The sequence below is a fragment of the Alligator mississippiensis genome, chromosome 6, assembly GCF_030867095.1.
Source record: "Alligator mississippiensis isolate rAllMis1 chromosome 6, rAllMis1, whole genome shotgun sequence".
NCBI lineage: Eukaryota > Metazoa > Chordata > Crocodylia > Alligatoridae > Alligator > Alligator mississippiensis.
This window is the reverse complement of record NC_081829.1, coordinates 60,348,724-60,368,726: the sequence shown is the minus strand read 5'-3', so window position 1 is coordinate 60,368,726 and position 20,003 is coordinate 60,348,724.

Here is a 20,003-nt window from a genome sequence, read left to right as displayed (position 1 = left end):
TATGTTGTCAAATGGACAGTTCACAATCATCCTATGATCAACATGCCCAAATCCCTCTCTTCCTCGTTTTTTTTTAGTCTGTGCACCCATTGTCTAGCAAAAGGCCTTGTATGGCTCTGCAGTTTGTACTATTAAGCTTCATTGTATTTCTAATGATCCATTCCACAGAATAAATTCAGTCTTCTTCCATACTGACATTGCCCCCATCTTGGTGTAGTCTGAAAATTTCATGAGGACACTTCTAGTTCCAGTACAAAGGTCACCGATGAAAATGTTAAAGGATGAATCCAAAGTCCGGTCCCTGAGAAGCACCAATGATGATCCAGTCCCCAGTCAGATAACTCAGCTTTCACCAACTCCCTATCTACATTACTAATGTGTAATTGATACTCATCACCTCTAGTTTGGCCAATATTTTCCCATGAGGCACAGCATAAACTTTTTGCTTAAATCTAGATAAATCAAGCCCCCTATGCAAGAAATCTGACATCTTACCATAGGAGGGTCTTAAATTAGTCTGATATCAGCATCCGCTGACAAACTAATATTGCATTTTCTTCCATTTTCTATTTTCTTCCGTATATTTAACTACTCTTTCCTTCAGTCCCTGTTCTAATAGCTTACCTCCTGTTGAAGTCAAACTAACAGGCTGGTAATTGTCTAGCTAACTCTTCCCTTCCCTACATCTGCTGTTTTCCAATCACAGAATACTACCCCCAGAAGTTGACAGATTCAGTGAAGATCTATGCTAGAAGATTTACTCTCTCATATCCCAGTTTTTTCAATATTTTAGGATGGAAGTTATCTCGGCCCCCAGATTTTGGATCAACAAAAAGTCTAATTTTTGTTTCCACCTCAAATATGATGATATCTATATTAATGTCCCCACTGCCATGTGGTGCATCATCAGTGTCCCCAGTTACCTCTTCCAGCTTATAAGAGACTAAGGCAAAAGTATTTTTTCAGTTCCTGAGCCAGGCCTAGGTGCCCTTGATTCCCCCGCACCTCTATCATATAGTAACTCCACATCTTTCCTCACGGTTCTCTTTTTTACTTATAAGCCAAAGCTTCTTTGGTCAATTAGCTTTAATATTCTTCACAAAGCCAAACTGAACTAAGTCTGGCCTTTTTTATTTATCTTATTTCTGTATTCTCTGACCATAGAAAGATAGTCCTCCTTATCAAGTACACCCATTTTCCACTGCTTGTAGATCTGCTTATACAGAATGGCCTGTTTCTAGTTCTTGTTCATCCATGCAGGTCTTTAGCTTTTCCCTACCAATCTTTTCCTCTTGCATGCTCCAGACAGTACATGTACTTTTGACTTGAAATAAATCAAGGCCACTTCCACATCCAAGTCTCTTGGCTCTTGCACCTAGTCTCTCTCCTTATCCAATCCTGTTAGTCTATACCACACTTAATGTAAAGCTGCATTTACCTTTTGAGAATCTGCTACTGTCCCCTTAATTGGGTTTTAGGTATAGGTATGAGTAGCTTCTGTCATAGTTTTGGGAATTGTGTATTTCTTTTTTCTTTAAACCACCTGCTGGAGAGTTCTTGTAGGTCTCCCATTGTCCCAAATTTTTATTTCTCTGTGGGAAGTTTTTCCTGCATAGAAAAAATTATGGGTACTGCTACTGCTGCAGGAGTACCGAGACTGTCTTTTCTCAGGTCAGGGGAGTAGCGCTGTTTGCCCTTGTTCAGGAATGGACTGTGAGCAGAGCTAAAGGAAAGATGCCATCAAGTCAGGCCCAAGTCTACTTCTAGAAGAGTAGGGACTGTGAAAAAGGTCATGGGAAACCTGAAAAGTTTTGGACAAACCTAGGCAAAATGATACAGAAAGAAAGTGGGTATGAATAGGGAATAGGATTCTTAAATGATGCCTTTCAGGTCCTGGGAGCCCAGAACTATCCACAGAAAATAACTTTATAATAGTACTGATTCAAGTTCAAATAAGTCCTGGCACTTGTCTAATTTCTGCAATTCTGTCTTGTTTATAAATCATATTTTAACCAAAAATGAGTGATCCATCTCAGTTCTTCTCAACCCAAATACTACTTCTGGTACTTCATTCTCTCTACTGTTACTAGCTGTGGCTCCATTCATCAGTCTATGACATGTCTCAACCCCATTTTTCTCTTTGTACTAGCATCAAAGTCCTCTGACAACATGACAGGAGTGCTATAGCCAGGCAGACCACATGAGGAGTTCTCCCTGTAGTTGCAATAACACTGAATTAATAGCTTTATACCGAAATAAGTGGGAACTAAAATAAACTAAGTCTCCAAATCTACAAGCATTGAGGCCTCATCAGAATCCAGTCCCAGCATCCTACAGCACTTGTCAGTTATTCTATTTCAGTTCATGCTATTTGACACTTTGAGCTTGAAAATTATCATAGAGATGGAAATGTTGGGTAAACACAGTAAATGTTCAGGGAAATCTATCTCTAACAGACTTTTTGAAAAGTTCTCTGTAAATAAACAATTATTCGCATTGCAAGGCTGAATTTTACTGCAAGGAATTTAAAAAGTTTCTTTCTTCTGCTGCTATTTTGTTTTTCAGTGAATGCAAGGTAAGAAAGAATAAAACAGAGCTGCCACTTGTCATTCATTAGCGAACAGAGAGATTTACATGTTTTAAGATTCATAATCCTATTTTTGAATAATAGGATGAAGCAAAGATTACAATACACTGCTCAAAACTCACAGGATTTCCTATGATTTTAAACACTGACATGTCTGGCCACTTTGTTTAGCCAAAACTGAATGGCTAATATATAAAAAGGTATTTGACAAGAGAAGAATTAATGAATAATTACACTGAAGTCTCTTCTAAATATATTAAATTCTTTAATCGCCTGGCCACAATTTAAAATCTAAAATTGTTAGTATCAAATAACTGTCAGAAAGTCATGTTAGCAACTCATACAACTAGTAACTTCACTCACTGTAAAATATAATTTCATCATGGGACTCATTATAAAGCTGTTTGTACAGATTAACTAGAACACATGAAGTATACATCTCCTTTTCTAAGCTTTTTGTTTTATACCTGAAATACTTGACTTAATTCATGAACCTTGAACACTAACACAATTCACTTCCTCACTTACTACTAATGGCAAACAATATTGCTAAGTGAAAATGCTGTTACTAGTTCTTTTGGGATAGAGCCACTCACCATTGTGTTCACCACCTGAAGAGTAAAACAGATCTAGAAATCATATTTTAAGTGTAATGACTGGTCTCATTCAATATACTAGAAATAATGTCAAGGACACAGCAAATTTTGCTCATTATTCTGGTGGGATTAACAGTTTCTCTACAGACTCTCCCCACAGAATATACTATGGTTATTTGTAATTTCTACACAGTTGATTCTCTTGACTTCAGTTGGAAAGCTCAGAATAGTTTGTTTTATGCCGCTGCATAGTCACACTGAATAACTCTATCTGTATGACAAAGAGGTGACGGTATTAAACTTGCACTATTTTGCAATAAAAATAAGTTAGTAAGAGGGATGCCATATTTTCACATCTGGTCCCAATGAACAATTAAGTTGCCTTTCAAAGTATAACCACATTTCTTCTCATACAGTTATTTTTAAAGGACTAACCTTTGCTGCTGGACAATAATTATGAGCATGGTAATTCTTCCAGTGATGGTGGGACTCAGAACATAAATCTGAAGCTTTTACAGACTGTTTTGCAAAATCTTTCATGGGACAGGTCACACAAGTGACTTTGAGTTATGGCTTTTTCCTGTAGTCCATGCCTAATTGATTTTAACAAATGCATGCTTACATGTAATGAAGGTGACAACAGCTCAACTACTATAGTTAAAGCTATTGGTAGCCCAACTACCATAAAGGGTTTGTCAAGGGAGTACATAAAAAGATAGGCAGAAGGAATAATTACCCCACACTGCCATTTGCACTTTCCCAACAAGGTGCCCTATGGAGATAGGGAAGTGTTACCTCAAGGTTGGATGCACCACTATAAAAACTACCTGTACTGCAGGATGTCTATTTCTTAAGTGTCTTCTGTATCAAAATTAGAGAACGCTCTCTCTCTCTCAATCCACACAACAGATGGATAGCAATAATTGTCTAAACATGACCCTCACTTACAATATAGAAAATGTACTCAGGCTTGCAAGCCTGCGGGCCCCTGGAAATATTCTAATAATGAATGCAGGCAACATGATCATATTTCGTGCCCCCAAGGACAGGTTCAAAATACATACAGACCATGTTTATAACTAGCAGTGCTCTCTCAGCCCTCCCAACAAACACAGAACCTTACCTTAGTTTGTAAACTTTTGTGGACACAGAGGTTACAGAAAAGATGGTCTGTGTCCATAAAGTTTCTAATAAAATGAAACCCTGCACTACCAAGTACTACCACAATACAAAAAAAGTGTTTACTTCCTTCACAAGGGAAAAAGTGCTCCATCTGGGGTTGGAAAGAGTTTTATGTAGGCCAGCCAAGGTATGGCTCTTGATAAGAATATAAAGTAACAAAGCTCCTTGTAACACAGAACTCCAACCCTATTACCTTCAATCACAGGGGGAGCAGGAAGTTTGTAGCCCGCAGGTGCCAATGACTATAACAGCCAGGCCCAACAACAACACAGACCCCAAGGCTGGGGCCTGTTAAGAACCTAGGGAGGGTGCAAGGCAAGAACAGCTAAACTTTGTCAGACAAAGTAGAAGCAGCTGAGCTGAACTACAGCAAAAAGCAGGGGTGGGGAGAGGGAGAAGTAGGGCAGGCAGATTATCGCGCAAACCATAAACCCATGTGTGGGGCTGGAGAGCCAGCTGACAGGAAGAGGTGAAGCTCTGGGGCACATAAAACCAGGGCCTCAGAGATAGCAAGTGAGTTTGAGCTTGCAGGCAAGAGGGAGAGGAGATCTCCTGATGGAGGGCTGCAGGAGATGGACTGGCTGATGCCTAACTGGGCTGCAAGCGGAAAACCAAGGGAAGCTTAGCATGTGTGGTGAGGCAAGGAGCCCAAGTGGGGTGACATTTAGTTGGAAAGTGGTTTGTTTATGTTTATGTTTTGACAATGCTTAAATCAGGAGGATCAGGTTGTGGCTGCAGGGGTAGAGGCACCCACAGGCAAGGTACCTGAGCAGCATTCTCTATTACTAGGGTGACACCCAGGAAGCTAGGATCCAAGGCACTGGACCTGGGCTGAAGCCCAGCAGGGAGAAGCCCAGACAACTGTTTTGGGGCCCAGTGTTGACTTGGGCATAGAGGTCTGCTATTAAAGGGACCACTGAAAGTCATCTGTGAGGTATGAGCATGACTATGGGAACAGCAGAGGTCACAGTTCTAGCCATGAAGGCAACTAAGGCCCTCTCAAAGAGGGAGTACACCCATGGGGTAAGAAACTAAGAGGTAAAAGGCCCCAGGCAGTAGGCCACACTGGCTTTCATACATAGCCTCCCCTTTATATATTTAACATGAAGTCATGGCAGACAAGAGATAGGAGGTAGAGGAGGTCAGAGAACATAGACAGGCCAGTCTGGCCACTGGGGATGACAGATTCCAGGGAGGGCGAATACTCAAGACTGTCACATTCCTACTCCATGAAGCATACCATATTAGCAAGACCCTTAACACTGAGTATCCTAACACCACATTATCAGGAAAAAAATTGGAGCATTTCTATGCCACCATTAAGCTGTCACATAGCCATCAGCAGGAAGGGTAGACAAACCCTACTTCATAAGTTCAGAACAAAGTGGCATGTAGCAGCATCTGCCTTCAGTCGCATCCTTCTGCCGCAAGGGATGCACTCCTGTCCATGGCATCCAAGCCACAGTTAACACAGGATGTGGTGTTCATGCTGATCTTGGAGAAAAACCTTAGTCTTGTTCTCCTGGGCAGGTGCCTCTGACAAAAGACTGATTTTTAACCCGCTGGGGTTTGGGTTTTTTTCCCCATCTTCTCATATGCCAGTAGTTCCAGGGCTAAATGCACCAATGTTCCCTTTCTTCCCTCTCTACTTTCTCTCCCAAGGATGGAATTTCCCTGTTGCTCTTACAGGTGTCAATGTAGGAGTGAACTTCATCACAGCAGGTTCTTAAAATCTCCTTCCAGGCTAATCTATTCAGAAATAATCTTTCAATCTGCAATGCATTTTAGAATTTTCATCTGAAGTCCCAAGAAGGCCAAGAAATCCTGAGAAAAGAAGAGAAAAGTTTTTTCCTGTGTTTTCATTAAGTTTCCAGAGAAACAGGTGACAGATTTATTTTTTGAGAAAGCATCTATATCAATAACCCCTACCATCAAGTACTTTAGCAACCTACTTTGTAGTATGCTTGCAAACTTAGTGAAACACTGACTAGTGCAGAACACTGTCAGTCTATCACATTTTTATAATTTTACTTAATATAGCTGCACTTGTGAGTCATAGCCATAATCTAAATCTAAATCAAAAACACATTAAAATTCACCTATGTCAACTCGACAGCTGGTTTTGCCAGTTTCAGTTTGGATGAACTAGAATGGCTCAGTTTTGTCCCCAGAAGCTGTCTCATACCCTTGTGATCATGTTAAACCTACTGAAAGAAGACATATTATGTGCTAAAGTTTCTAAAATGCTGTAAGTAAAGCTGTTGTTAGGGGATTCTCCAGGCACTCTGCAACATCTTATCATAAATTATTTCTGCACTTTAAGAAAATACAGAGGCTTTTGTGTGTCTTTTTGTTGTTGTTGTTTAAGTGAGAAATACCTGCTTTTGTCTCATTTAATCTCCCTTTCATCCAAGGCTGTAGATGCCAGCATTGCATTGTTCTGTGACACCCTAAGCAAAGTCTAGAGAATTTTTTGCTCTTCTTTTAGAACTTTTTATTTTGTACAAACCACAGTAAATTCCACCGGAGAATAAAGTGTATAGAGAATCATTTACATGGTAGAAGAGCAACATAAGTCTGAATACTTCTGGCACTGAGAAATACTGTTAAAATATCCCATAAATAGCATAAATGGATGAAAAAGCATTCACATTTTGATGGCTTACATTTATTTTGTAGAAGACAAATTGCCCCTGGTGGTAATAGTATATTGGAGTTTGTCACCATAAGGAAAACTACTCTCCAGACTAGACTGTGGGAATCCACAGCAGGCTGAGGGCTGGCCAAGAAAGAATGCTGCTTCAGAAGAATAGGCCAGGGAGAAAGCATTTGAGTTAATGCTGCAGTCCTTTTCCTGACGGGATCCTTCTATCTGCAAGTAGATAATACATGCAACTGTGCGGCATTTCATTTTAGAAGTGGCCCTCATTATTGGTATAATAAATTATGTACACACAGACATGATAGAGTACGTTGTATATTTAATTACAGTATTGTGTTAATCACAAAACAAGAGTTTCATTTTTGGGAACTTTGATCTGCGTAAAAATTAAATCAAATACAAATAGGAATGGTCTTTCCTATTTTTTTTCTGTGAAATCAAGCGATTTACTAATTTCACTTAAAAAAAAGACAAGAATGATCAATAACTGGTCCTAGTATTGTAAGTAAGTGACAGGGTATCCAGCTTAAGGCTGCTATAGTTAATCTGCTGTCTCAGTTTAGTCAGCAGGTGGGTTCTATTTGCTCCAACTAAGAAGTGCATTTTAAAAAATGCAGCTTCTTGGAGAGATGTAGCAACTCTCCCCTCCAGGGACAAAAAGTAAGAATGCCACTAGCTAGTAACGACATTTTTAATATTCCCATTACCTTGAGTTTTCTATATCTTTGAAGCTTTAACTATTTTTAATTATATTCTACCAATTCAATGTTCTGTGGCTTATTTGATGAACTTAGTAAGTTGCTCCCACTGCTAATATTTCTAACCTTGCATATTTGCCCCTCCTTTAACTGCAAAATTGCTGTATTTATAATATTCATATTGTGATCATGCCCAAAAGCCATAATTGGAGCCCTGCTGTGTTGGACGCTATATAAACACAGAAAACACAATCCATGCCAGAGGGCTATCGAAACAAAGCTTTTTCAAGTCTGAAGGAGGAAATTGCAGAACTAATATCTGAAATACTTTTGTTTTCTATTAACTTGAACTCAAAGGAAAAACTAGAACAAGTATAAATATTTGATCAACTGCAAATTGAATATTGATGATAGTTTTCCTCCAGGAAATAATTACAATCTCCATAAACTCCTTCAATAACAAAAATCTGATTTGATAAATTTGATGTTAATACGCTAAATATTTGCCTAGGGGGTTATATGTTGTGTAGCATTAGACTGATCCCTCCTTTAATATTATGAAGTAGGTAACAACCCAAAATTATGATGAAGACATGACTCCTGTTCTGTAGGATTTTAAAACATGTAATAGAATCCTAGAGAAGTATGGCTGACAGGGATCTTGAGAGTCCATTGTCGAACCTCATAGCAAAACTACACAGTCAACCGTGACACAAAACCCAAGACCTAACACCCTAACAGGTAAAGCAGGGGGACTACAGCACCCAATTTCCTGTTGTTTCAAAGATTGTTAAGATATCCTTGAAGCAGGAAGAGGGCCACGTCCCCCACTACAGGTGAAGGCAAAAATGCCACAGTTTATATTAATCTGACCAGAAGGAAAAATTCCTTCCTGACCCCAACTATGGAAATTGGTCTGACCCAAAGCAGAGGAACAAGACCCTCTAAGCTAGAGATGTGGAAGGTTTAATGATTAATCATTTAACTGTTAAGTGTAGTGATAACCAGTTAGCTTACCAGTTATCCTTTAGCTACAGGAGAGCGCAGCCTGGCAGGGAGTTGGGGAGGAAGGGAAACCATACAGTGCCCTAGCAGGAATCAGAAAAAAGGAGGGAGGAAGGAGTGGGAAAGAAGGATGTAGGGATAGGGGCTGTTACCTATAGCCTAAGAGGAAAACAGTGAGCAGCCTAATAATGACTTAAAGTAAGCAATTAGCTGGTCATTCACAGATACTCCCTCCCTCCCTAGGTCACCAGGGCTGTGTTGTCTGGCTTGCCTCCTCCAGCCCTCCCTGTTGTGAAAGGGCTCCGTGAGCTGGGAGCAGCTCCCAGCAGCACCTATGTCCGAGCTACTGTGTTTTCGGATAGTCACTTAATTAATATAATTAGAGGAGGTTAAATGAATATTTTTAAATACTATTTACATCCCTACCTCTAGCCAGGAAATTGTGGGTTTCAAGTCCCAGCAGGAACGTCATCACACCCCAGTCAAAATCTCCAGCTCTAGCTGCAGCCAATGTCCAATGCCTCTGAGAAAGGCTTAAAAAAAAAAAAATAAAAAATAAATAAAAACCTGATACGTAGCAGCAAAGGAAAAAAAAAAAAAAAATTCCTCCCAGCCCCATGCTACAGCCAAAGCTGAGAATCATGGGAATTACCCATAAAAGAACGCAGGCATAGTTACACCTAGATCACCCCTGACCAGTGGCTGTCCAAGCTCTTCTTGGACACTTCTAGTGATGGGAAGTCCCTAGACCAGGGGGTCCTAACCCCTGGGTTGTGGCCTGGTGCTAGGCCACGAAGGGTCAGCTGCCGGTCTGCAGGATGGTTGGCTGCCAGACTGGAAATGACCACAGACCAGCAAACCACGGCCCCGCAGAGCCAGGTGGAGAGGCTGCAACTCCTCCCACAGGGCCCACGGCAGCAGTTTGTCCCCTCCCGGGTGGAACTAGCTTTACCTGCGTTCCGGCCAGAAATTCCATCCACGGGGCTCCGTGGTGTGGTCCCCAGTTTGCTGGGCTGCAGCCACTTCCAGTCCCCAGTTTGCTGAGCCGCAGCTGTTTCCAATCCACAGTTTGCTGGGCCGCGGCATAAAAAAGTTGTGAAACGCTGACCTAGACCGTCTTTTCCACTGTTGTAACAGTAAGGAAGTTTTTCCTGATATCCAATCTAATACTCCTTTGTTGCAGTTTCAAGCCATTAGTCCATTCCCTGCTCTCTGCAGCAAGAGAGAAAAGGTGTTTTCCCTATTTTTTGTGGCAGCCCTTCAGGCCCCCTTGTCTGAAAACTATCATGTCCCCTCTTAAGAATCTATATAGTTCTAAAGAAAGGAGAGAATCTTAAATGTCAATAACCCTCCAGTCAACTACACTACTGCTTTCAATGTCTGTTTTCCTACAGCATAATAAAGAACATTTTATTAAAGCATTCTTCTGGTACAAGCTTTGGTTTAGAGTGTTTTGGTAAATCAGGGCTTATAGGGATTACTGTTTTTCAGATATACCTCTTATTTAGAATGGTTTAAAATGCTTACTGAACCTTCATGTTGATCTTCATTAGGTATTTTCAGTACTGCAAATCCAGTTTTAATTTGTCTTCAGCAGCCAGAATAGTTTACCTAGTAAAAATAAATAAGAAACAAATCTCTCAAGAATCTATTGAAATGTCACTAAATACGTCATTTATTTTGCAAGTCATCAGTGAGCTAAAAATATATATTTGCCAGGGACTGAAGAATAAAAGAAAAATATCTGTTTGAAAGACCACATATTTGACCTTGTTTTAGAGAATATACAATAAGGTTAGCAGCACAGAGTCTGCAGCATATGGTACAGTTAATAGCTAAAGCACTACTGACATCTAGTGCTTAAACAGCATTTACTGTCAAGTTATTAAATTGATAATGGTACTTGGCATCAGCATTAATTACATTTTAGTTTTAGATCACTAAAGCTGTCATAGGTAAGATAATACAATAGGGAGCCCTTGGTAGTCTGCCTTGATGACTGAACTTTCATAAAATCAAGAGAGTCTAAAATTTTTGCACGCAAAACATTGCAATAGGAAGCATTTTTGCCAACTTGTAGAAAGCAAAATATTCTCATGACTCCTCCTTGCTTGCTTGTCTTGCTGTTGTTCCATAGTTGCTTTCTGCTGAGTGGTCTAAAAACTAGTAATTAAACATTGCCAAAGTATAGCCTTCTCCTACTGGATCTTTTGCTATAGTCCTTTCACTGAAGTGTTTCTAACAGTTCCTTGTTGCACAATAGACTCCAATACAACTTTACAAAGATGCTCTCATTGGGAACTTCAATAAAACTTTGATGAAAGAAACCCTTCTAGCTGTATTGGGGGACTATTTCTGGGATGATTAGCTAAGAAAGAAAAATTGTAGTCTAAAGAATATTAGAAGTAAGTTAGAAAGAGTGATGAAATAATGCTACAGATTCAGTAGAAGTGACAATAGATTAGACAAGGTCCACAAATTTTGAATAAAAATAATTTTCAGTCAGAAAATACCATTTCATCAAAACTTCAAAGGTCTTCAGGAAGGGCGTTAGGTGTCAGTACAACCGGTAGCCTGGTGGCTATGGAACCAGCCTGCCCCAAAATTAAGCAGAGCACGGATTTCAACTTGGGTCTCCCATTGCCCAGATTGGTGTGCTAGTTATTGGGCAGTAGAGTTGTCCCTCTCTCTATTAAATAATTTATGTACAGTAGAAGCGATACAAACTTATCTCCACTATCCCAGGCAAGTGCCCTAACCTACTGATTAATTTAGGTAAAGAGGGGTGGTTGTTTGTTCCTTTCTCCCATTCTTGATCAAAACAAAAGCAAATTTTTGAAAGCTTTTTTTTCATAAAACGGAATAGTTCTCACTAGTCGCACTTTCAGTACACATCATCTAGGTACAGAGTAAGGTCAAAGGTCAAGTACTGCAAGAGAGTGAGAGTCCAATCTCTTATTTTTAAAAATATAAAGAAGTCTTGGCCCATAAAGTGACATCAGTCTTACAGGATAGGTCCTGGGTGAAAAGAACAGGGGATGAAGGGTGCTATGTTTTCTCACACATAAGCAGCCAAGTATATATGTTTCACTCTACTCTATTTGCACCCAAACAAAAAGGAAAAAAAAACACTGGACAAGCAAATATAAACCCTCTCTGAGCCAGAAGAGCGCACTAGCTCACAAACATTCTGCATAAGAGATGAATCACAAAATGGCAGCTACCTCAGCTGCCCTTGCTACAGACTGTTCTCCATCCTTTGTGTTACATAGCTACAGTGAGCAGAGAGAGGTAATTAGGTATGCTAGTCTACGTAACATGTCCGAGTCCCAGGGGTGACCGTGACGCCGCCTGGTGGCTCTGCAACCGTGCCCTGCTCTGCGTAAGGCACCTTCCTGTCTCGCCTTGATATTAATTTGTAATACACAGGGGTTTCACTAAGCCTCAGTCCCACTAGACCCTGATGGTCTCTGTCTGCACCCAGGCCCCTTGCTGGGCTTCACTGGTCCTTAGGCCCTTGGCTAGGCCACTATAACCCACTGTGCCTGGGGAGGCACCCAAAGCCTTAAGGGCCAATTGTGTGGCTCCAAATCCTTCCCTTTACCACACCCCATGCCTCATTGATGTAATCTTTTTATGTAATCTTTTTTATGGTATATCTAGCTTTTGCAAACTATATCTAACTGAATACTTAAGGCAACTTACTGGTGCTGGGAGGGGTGTGGTATGTGTGTGTTAAGAGATGCTTGCAGAGCACAGCGTGTGGGATGCAGAGGATTCCTGGAATGCCTCCCTAACACCAGCAGGATAATGTCTCCCTGACACCTGTAAGATAGCAAGAAGTTCAGAAAAAGGTCTCATTATAATGCTAAAAATCACACCCCTGGGCAGAGCAAAAGTATGTTAATGAAACATATATGTATGTAAATGAAATACATGGCTAAAACATAGGTATAGAGACATGCTCAGTAGAGAACGTCTTATGTCAGTGGCTTGTAACCAATCACTGAGCGATACACTTGCAAACATATGTATAAAAGGTACCCAAAAGGTAGAAACCGGTGTGCTTGTTTTGCAAACGATCGCCAAGCACCCCTCTCTGCGCAGACTTGAAACAATAAAGATTAAGTTGGATCCTCCACCCCTGTGTGTTTATTGGCAAAAAGCGCACCAGGCACGAACTCACACTGTCCTTTGGAGACAACATCATGGTGTTATAGAAATGTTGTTCCCTCTGTGGGGCTTCAGACCCCTCAGCCTCTGCCTCTTTTAGTCTTGCTAGGCCTTCTAGGCTTGGCCCACTGGCCCGGACCTGGCTTTGAGGCTCTAGCTCTGTTTGTCCCTTCTGTCACCGGGCACCAGGTCCCTGTCTGCTGGGCCTCTGGTCCGTGTGGCTGTAGTGAGCATGTTTGTTATTACCCTGAAATAGAATAGTTTTCTGATAGCATACTGTTAGGTTAACAATAATTTGGATTATTAAGAAGTATTAGCTTTGCAGCTGAATACAAGTCATGACCTGTGGCCTAGCAATGCCGCTGACCACAAGGTAGAATGATAGCTAAGCCTTTGCTTGTGTCAAGTAATCATTTTAACTGTGTTAAGCATTTTCTGAGTAAAATGCAGCAAGTGGATCTGTGTCTGTGTGCTGGAAAATCAGCTACAGCAAGAAGCAAGATAAGACAAAGAAGCCATTGTTCTAAGTACAGTGATCGTGTCCTTAAAAAGTATCTACTACTGTGCAAGGTTTTGCTAACATATCATAATGTTACTGTTACTTAACTTTTAGCTTTTAAAAAGTGCTAGTTCAGCTTAATAGAAATATGCTGTTACAAAGATTTGTAAAGCACCGCCCAAGTATTGCTTTTGTTAACCCTGTAGTCTTGCCTTATTGTAAAAAGTATAAAAGATCGCCCCACCCTTGAGGGGGGGCCATTTTGCCTTTTTCTGGCTTTATGGTCTTTGCTCGAGCAAATAAATGACTGTCAGTTCTTTACCCGCGTTGTCTGGTCCCTATTGCAGCTAGATAACGAATTTTAGGGAGTTTTCTCCCACCACAGGCTGCGCCCTCTATGGCACTGGGCCTCTGGCCCCTGTATGGCTGCACCCTCTCTCAGCTCAATAACTGCTTGGGCCTTGAGCCTGCCCCCGGCAGGGCTCAAGGCAGTCAAGTACCCCCTGGGCACTCATGAGGCCTCCATACCTCCCCTTCCAGCCTCATCCCGAACCACTGGTAGAAACAGTAACTTAAATCATAAGCCCCTGGCTATCACAAACAACAAAGTAGCAGCCCTCTGTCCCTTTAAGAAGGCATACCTTTACCCCTAGAATAGGTGCCTCCTAGCCAGGGTATCTCGCAAGTTCCTTGAGCCTCCTTGTTCCTGTCGGCAGCAAAACAGCCAGCCCAGCATCCCTGGGTGGCTCCTCTAGGCAGGAGCTCCTTCCCCTGCGGCAGTCAGGGAAAGACTCCCCTGCCAGCCCCAGCCTTGGGCTTATACGCTCCCAGGGCCCTACCTACACTGACCGCTTGCAGCTGTCCACTGACTGCCTCATTTTGCCCAGTTGCCCGCCCTGGCAACTGCCAACTGCTGTACCCTGCCTGCCCTGCAGTGCTCCCTGGCTGCACCGCTTTTATTGTAAAGTAACAGGGAGCCCAGGAGACTCTGTTACAGTCTAAAGCCAAGCAGAAGGCAAGGTAGAGATGCAACTTAGAGACTATAAAAAAAATAAATAAATAAAATCAGTTACTAGTCTTAAATAAAGTCTCCAGTTCCCTAACTTCTTACTTAATTATATATTAACTTGAATAAGGCATTTCCTATGGCAACCTAAAACATAAAGGAATACTGTAGAATCTGAAGTAACTGTTGCCATCAAAATTTAAATGGACAAGGTTTTTCCAGTACCACTATATATGAAGGACAACACCATTATGTTGACTGTAATAGGCATAAACACGAGAGATCTCAAGTTAAAAAAAAAAAAAAAAAAAAAAAAAATCAGGAAATGTCCAAAAGAATACCACCAGGACACATACCTTTTACTTGCATAGCAATCTTCAGATTCAATTGCCTGTCAATAGTAATCAGTGCTCCCCCATATACACCATCAACAAGGTTCTACATTTATTTTGATTTGAGTCCATAATCCAGTAAGTCTTGTGCCCTCTTTGCAAGATCCATCGATAGACTTGGACTTGGGGATGAAGTCTGTTCCAAGATGATTGCTTAGTATGATAAACACAGTTATTGCTCATAGCAGTAGTACAGCTGCTCTATTATTTCCACATGTGGTGCTAAAACCAATATAAATGTAATACTAGGTACCAACCAGAACTTACAGAATTTGGAGGAATTTTCTCACGGAATCCTCAGTTCTGTGTCTCCTATCCCCTGGTCATTTGAGACAATATTCTCTCTTGGCCTTCAGGCAGTAACATTCACAGCTGAAAGGGTCTGACATTCCATCCAGCAGGAAGCAGCAGAGCATACACACTAGCAACGGCTAGTTCTTTGATTTTTGTGCAAAAAGTATATCGAGAACTAAACTGACAACATTAACAAAAGCACACCATCTGGAACACTGCGGCTATTCAATGCTGACATATTGTGTATATGCTCTAAAACTCAAGAGCATTTTCAAGGCTACCATATAAATGAAATATATAGACCTTGATATAGGTGAACTCTAAATTTATCATACAAACAACAAAGATATTCTGATGAAGACCTAATCTTCCTTGACTGCTGCTTGGCAACTCAGTTAAATTTTATCTTGCACAATCTTATAGTCATCCTTCCCCTGGGCCATGTGTTAGTGTAAATCATTCAATACTCAGTCACAGCAGTGGAAAGACAGTATTGTACAGTATAGTGTAGCACTGACCCTCTGTCTCACTGTAAAGAGCAAGTATGCTGTATGTGTAGTATACAATGATTACTACCTTTTGGCACATTGCACGTGTGTGACAGGTCGTCTCTCTGGGCCGCCCTCAATGTTGCCCACACACCTGTCTCTGGGGCAACCACCCGCCTTGTCTTGCCTGCCATGCCTTTGATCTTAATTGGATAATTAGTTTTAATCAGCGGGAGGCTGCCCTTGTCCTGCCCCGCCACTAGGGGGAGCTGTCTGTGGCTCCTATCCTCCCCTACACCGCAGCCCAAGCCTCGCAGATGTAATCACCGTTGTCTCAATAGTATTCGACCCCTTACTGCTCTCCCCAGGCCTTCCTTCCTTTGCTGCCCCCTCCTGGGACTTTCCGGTGCCCAACTTGGGCCTCTCAATAAGTTGGCTCCCTTTCTGGGGCTCGCTGTGCCCAACTTGGGCCTCTCAATAAGGTGGCCCCCTTTCTGGGTCTCTCCACGCCCACACTTGGGCTTCTTAATCCTGCAGCCCCCTCTCTGGGTCTCGCCGTGCCCCACTTGGGCTTCTTGTACTGCTGCCCTCTATCTGAGGCTCGCCGTGCTCCACTTGGGCTTCTTGTACTGCTGCCCTCTATCTGAGGCTCACTGTGCCCCACTTGGGCCCTTCGAATGCCCCTCTCTGGAGCTGGGGTCTACACACCCTGTAAACTGCGCCCTTACTGGCGCCTGGATCCCCATGCTATTGTGGGTCTCCTATGATGCCTCCTCCAACCCCTAATAGCCTCACCCAAACCACCGGTATTAACAACAACAAAGCAACACAAACTTGAGCCTCCTGGCTATAACTCAAATATAAGCTGCCTGGCTACAACAACATTGCTCCAGCATCTTGGAGCTGCTCTCCCTTTCTGCCAGCAGTACCTCCAGTCAGGCTTCTCCTCACACCATTGCTCCCAGAGCTCCTGCCTCTCTGGTTGCTGGCAGGGAACTGCCTCAGGCCTCTGCTTCTGGGCTTTATAAGGGCCAGGCCCTGCCCCTTCCGGCCAGCTGACTCATTAGTTGCTCCGGCAACCCACAGCTGTGCTCCCTAATCACTGCTAGGGCTCCTTCTTTAGCAGTTTTTTCTCTCTTCAGGCACAGGGCACCTTAGTGCTCTGTGATAACGTGCAACATTGGGATGGCAGCACAGCAGCCCCATCCTAGGCCCGCCCTGCCCCGGCTGGGCAAGTGGTAGAAGGGCATAGCCCCCATTCCCAGTGCAGCCCTGGCCCCACCTGCCCCATGCAGATCTGGGGGCACATGTCCCCTGCCCTCCCCAACAAGCAGCAGGAGCCACCAGATAAGCAACTTACCCCAGCCCAGCCCCTCCCTCACCATGGGGGGCCTTGATCTGCCCCCCCACACGCCTTCCCTTCCCCCTCCACATCAGACTTACCATAGATTCATAGATTGTAGAGTCAGAAGGGACCACAATGAATCGTGTCCGACCTCCTGCCCCTGGCAGGAAAGAGGACCAAGGTCAGATGACCCCGGCCAGGTGACTATCTAGCCTCCTCTTGAAGACCTCCAAGCTTGGTGATAGCACCACCTCTCCTGGAAACCCATTCCAGATCCTAGCCATCCTTACTGTGAAAAATTTCTTCCAAATATCAAACCTAAATCTATTCTCAACTAGTTTACACCCATTGTTCCTAGTCACTCCCTGGGGCGCCTTAGTAAACAGCGCTTCCCCTATTCCCCATTGACCTCCCCTAATAAATTTATAGGCGGCCACAAGATCTCCCCTCAGCCGTCTCTTGTGAAGGCTGAAGAGATTCAGCTCTCTCAACCTCCCCCCATAGGGTCTATCACGAAGGCCACTAATCATGCTAGTAGCCCTCTGGACCCTCTCCAGATTCTCCGCGTCCCTCTTGAAGTGCAGTGCCCAAAACTGGACACAGTACTCCAACTGCAGCCTGACCAGTGCCTCATAGAGGGGGAGCATCACTTCCTTTGATCTATTAGTCATGCACCTGCTAATGCATTACAAGGTGCAATTGGCCTTGTTGATGGCCTCGTTACACTGCTGGCTCATGTTCATCTTGGAGTCAATTATGACTCCAAGATCCCTCTCTGCCTCTGAGCTGCTGAGAAGGACACTCCCCAACCTATAGGTGTGCTGGGGGTTCCTCCTTCCCAGGTGGAGTACCTTACATTTATCTTTATTAAATTGCATCCTATTTCTCTCTGCCCATTGATCCAACCTGTCCAGGTCAGCCTGAATCTGCTCCCTGCCCTCCGATGTACTAACTTTGCCCCATAACTTGGTATCATCAGCAAACTTGGAGAGGGTGCTCTCCACACCCTCGTCCAAATCTCTGATGAAGATATTGAATAATATTGGTCCAAGGACCAAACCTAGCGGGACCCCACTGCCCACCTCCATCCAGGCTGAGAAGGAACCATCCACCACCACTCTCTGGGTGCGGTCCCTAAGCCAGATGGCCACCCACCTGACTGTGTAGGCGTCCACTCCAGTCTGCCAGCTTCCCAATGAGGATAGGGTGCAAAACTGTGTCAAAGGCCTTCCCAAAGTCCAGGAAGATGACATCAGCCCTGGCTCCCGTGTCCAGGCAGTGTGTGACCTGGTCATAGAAGGCTACAAGGTTTGTCAGGCAGGTTCTACCAGTGACATACCCATGCTGGTTTCCCCTGCTGGGCCTGCACAAATGTTGGGTGCAGTTGGACACAGCTGTACCCTGCGTCGTAAAGTCAAAGTTCACCTGAGTTAATATTACTACCCCTGATTTAAGGTTTTTAGCAAAACTAAAAATAGTTTGTAGGGCTGTAAAATAAGAGAGATTAGCAGGAATAGCTAAAAGACAACAAAATTGCAGAAGAAACAATAACTTGATTAATGAAACATCATAACCCTTAAAAAGGAGAGAGGGTCATTAACATTTGTGGAGTGAAGAAAGATTAGCAGGATATAGGTTTGTTATAATAATGAGCTATTAAGCCAATTGACTCGCTCAGTACTGCCTGAATAGAAATGTCTCTGCCCCTCCTGGGAAACTGGTTTTAAAGTTTAGGTGGAAGAATCAAAGTGGGTACAGCTGTACCACTGTACCCTCATGGAAACTCTTGTATGTATATAATGATTCGTGTGCTATATTCTTATCTGCAGTACTGTAACTGGTAATAGAAGTATATCTACTGCCCATGAGGTTTATGCAACCTTACATATTGTTGAGAGTTTCTTAAATTAGTATGGAAATGAGCGATGTGTGTGTGTGAATGCTGCACATGAAATCAACTGCAGAGACTGTAAAATTGCCTTTACTTGAAGGGAGAGGGGGGAGTCAAATGGCTTATTTCATATCATCTTGTCCAACACATTACCCCTTTAAAAGTTCAATTTAAGACTTCAGGCAGAAATAGTGAAGTACAGTGTGACAGTACCACATATTTTTTACAACCCCTAATAGACTACACTTTATAAAGAATCTATTCCTGAGGCTAGGCTGAATGTCTTACTATAAAACATGAACAGAGTGGTGATACTTCTGTCATGTTTTCTCTATGAGGAATGGTTCATAGGGACACTTGTTCATCAAAAGTTTCTTCAGGATAATTCTCTCCTTTACTGATGACAGCTTAATCTTCTTATTATATTTATGCGTTGTTTATGTATTTGGAGCTAAATTGACACCTTGTAATCTGCCTTCCTTCAGGAGCAGCATAGGAGGGCACAACCCCAGATGTAGAGCCAAGGTCCTGCTTGAAATATCTGCTCTCATCCACAAACCATGCTGTGCTCAATGAGGGGGGCAAACCCCAAACCAGGCAGTTGATAGGCTCAGAACTAAGCCTTCATTTATTATTAAAGGTTCTTCTGTGACATATGTCATCACGGTAAGCAAGAATGTCAGTAATGAATTTATCTTTATAACATGCCATATGAAGTAGAGAAGCATTATTAATTCCATTATATAGTTAAGGAAATGAAGCACAGATCTTCAAAAGAGCTCAGTACTTGCTTGAAAAATCTAGCCATGCATGGCAGACTTGAAAGTCTGGGCCTTAACACTTTGGAAAATTAACTGTGAGCTCTGAACATTTAAAAATCTGATCTCATATGAAATGCATGGGATTATACAGAGCAAGGGTCAGAACCCTTACCTCCAGAGGCCTAGTCCCAGAGCAGTACCCTGGAAGAAAGCAGAGCAGCTGCACAGAGCACAAAGCCACTGAAGGTGCAAGCATGCTAGCTCCCAAGCCAGACGGAGTTGTTCTGTTTACGTAGTGCTGCACACAGGCTAATTACCTCTGCTTCTAAAAATGAGCCAATTAGTTCACAGGCCAAATGCTGCTAGACTGCTTCCAGTTTTAGAACTAATTTGCACAGAACTACCTTGGAGGTCCCTGCATGGT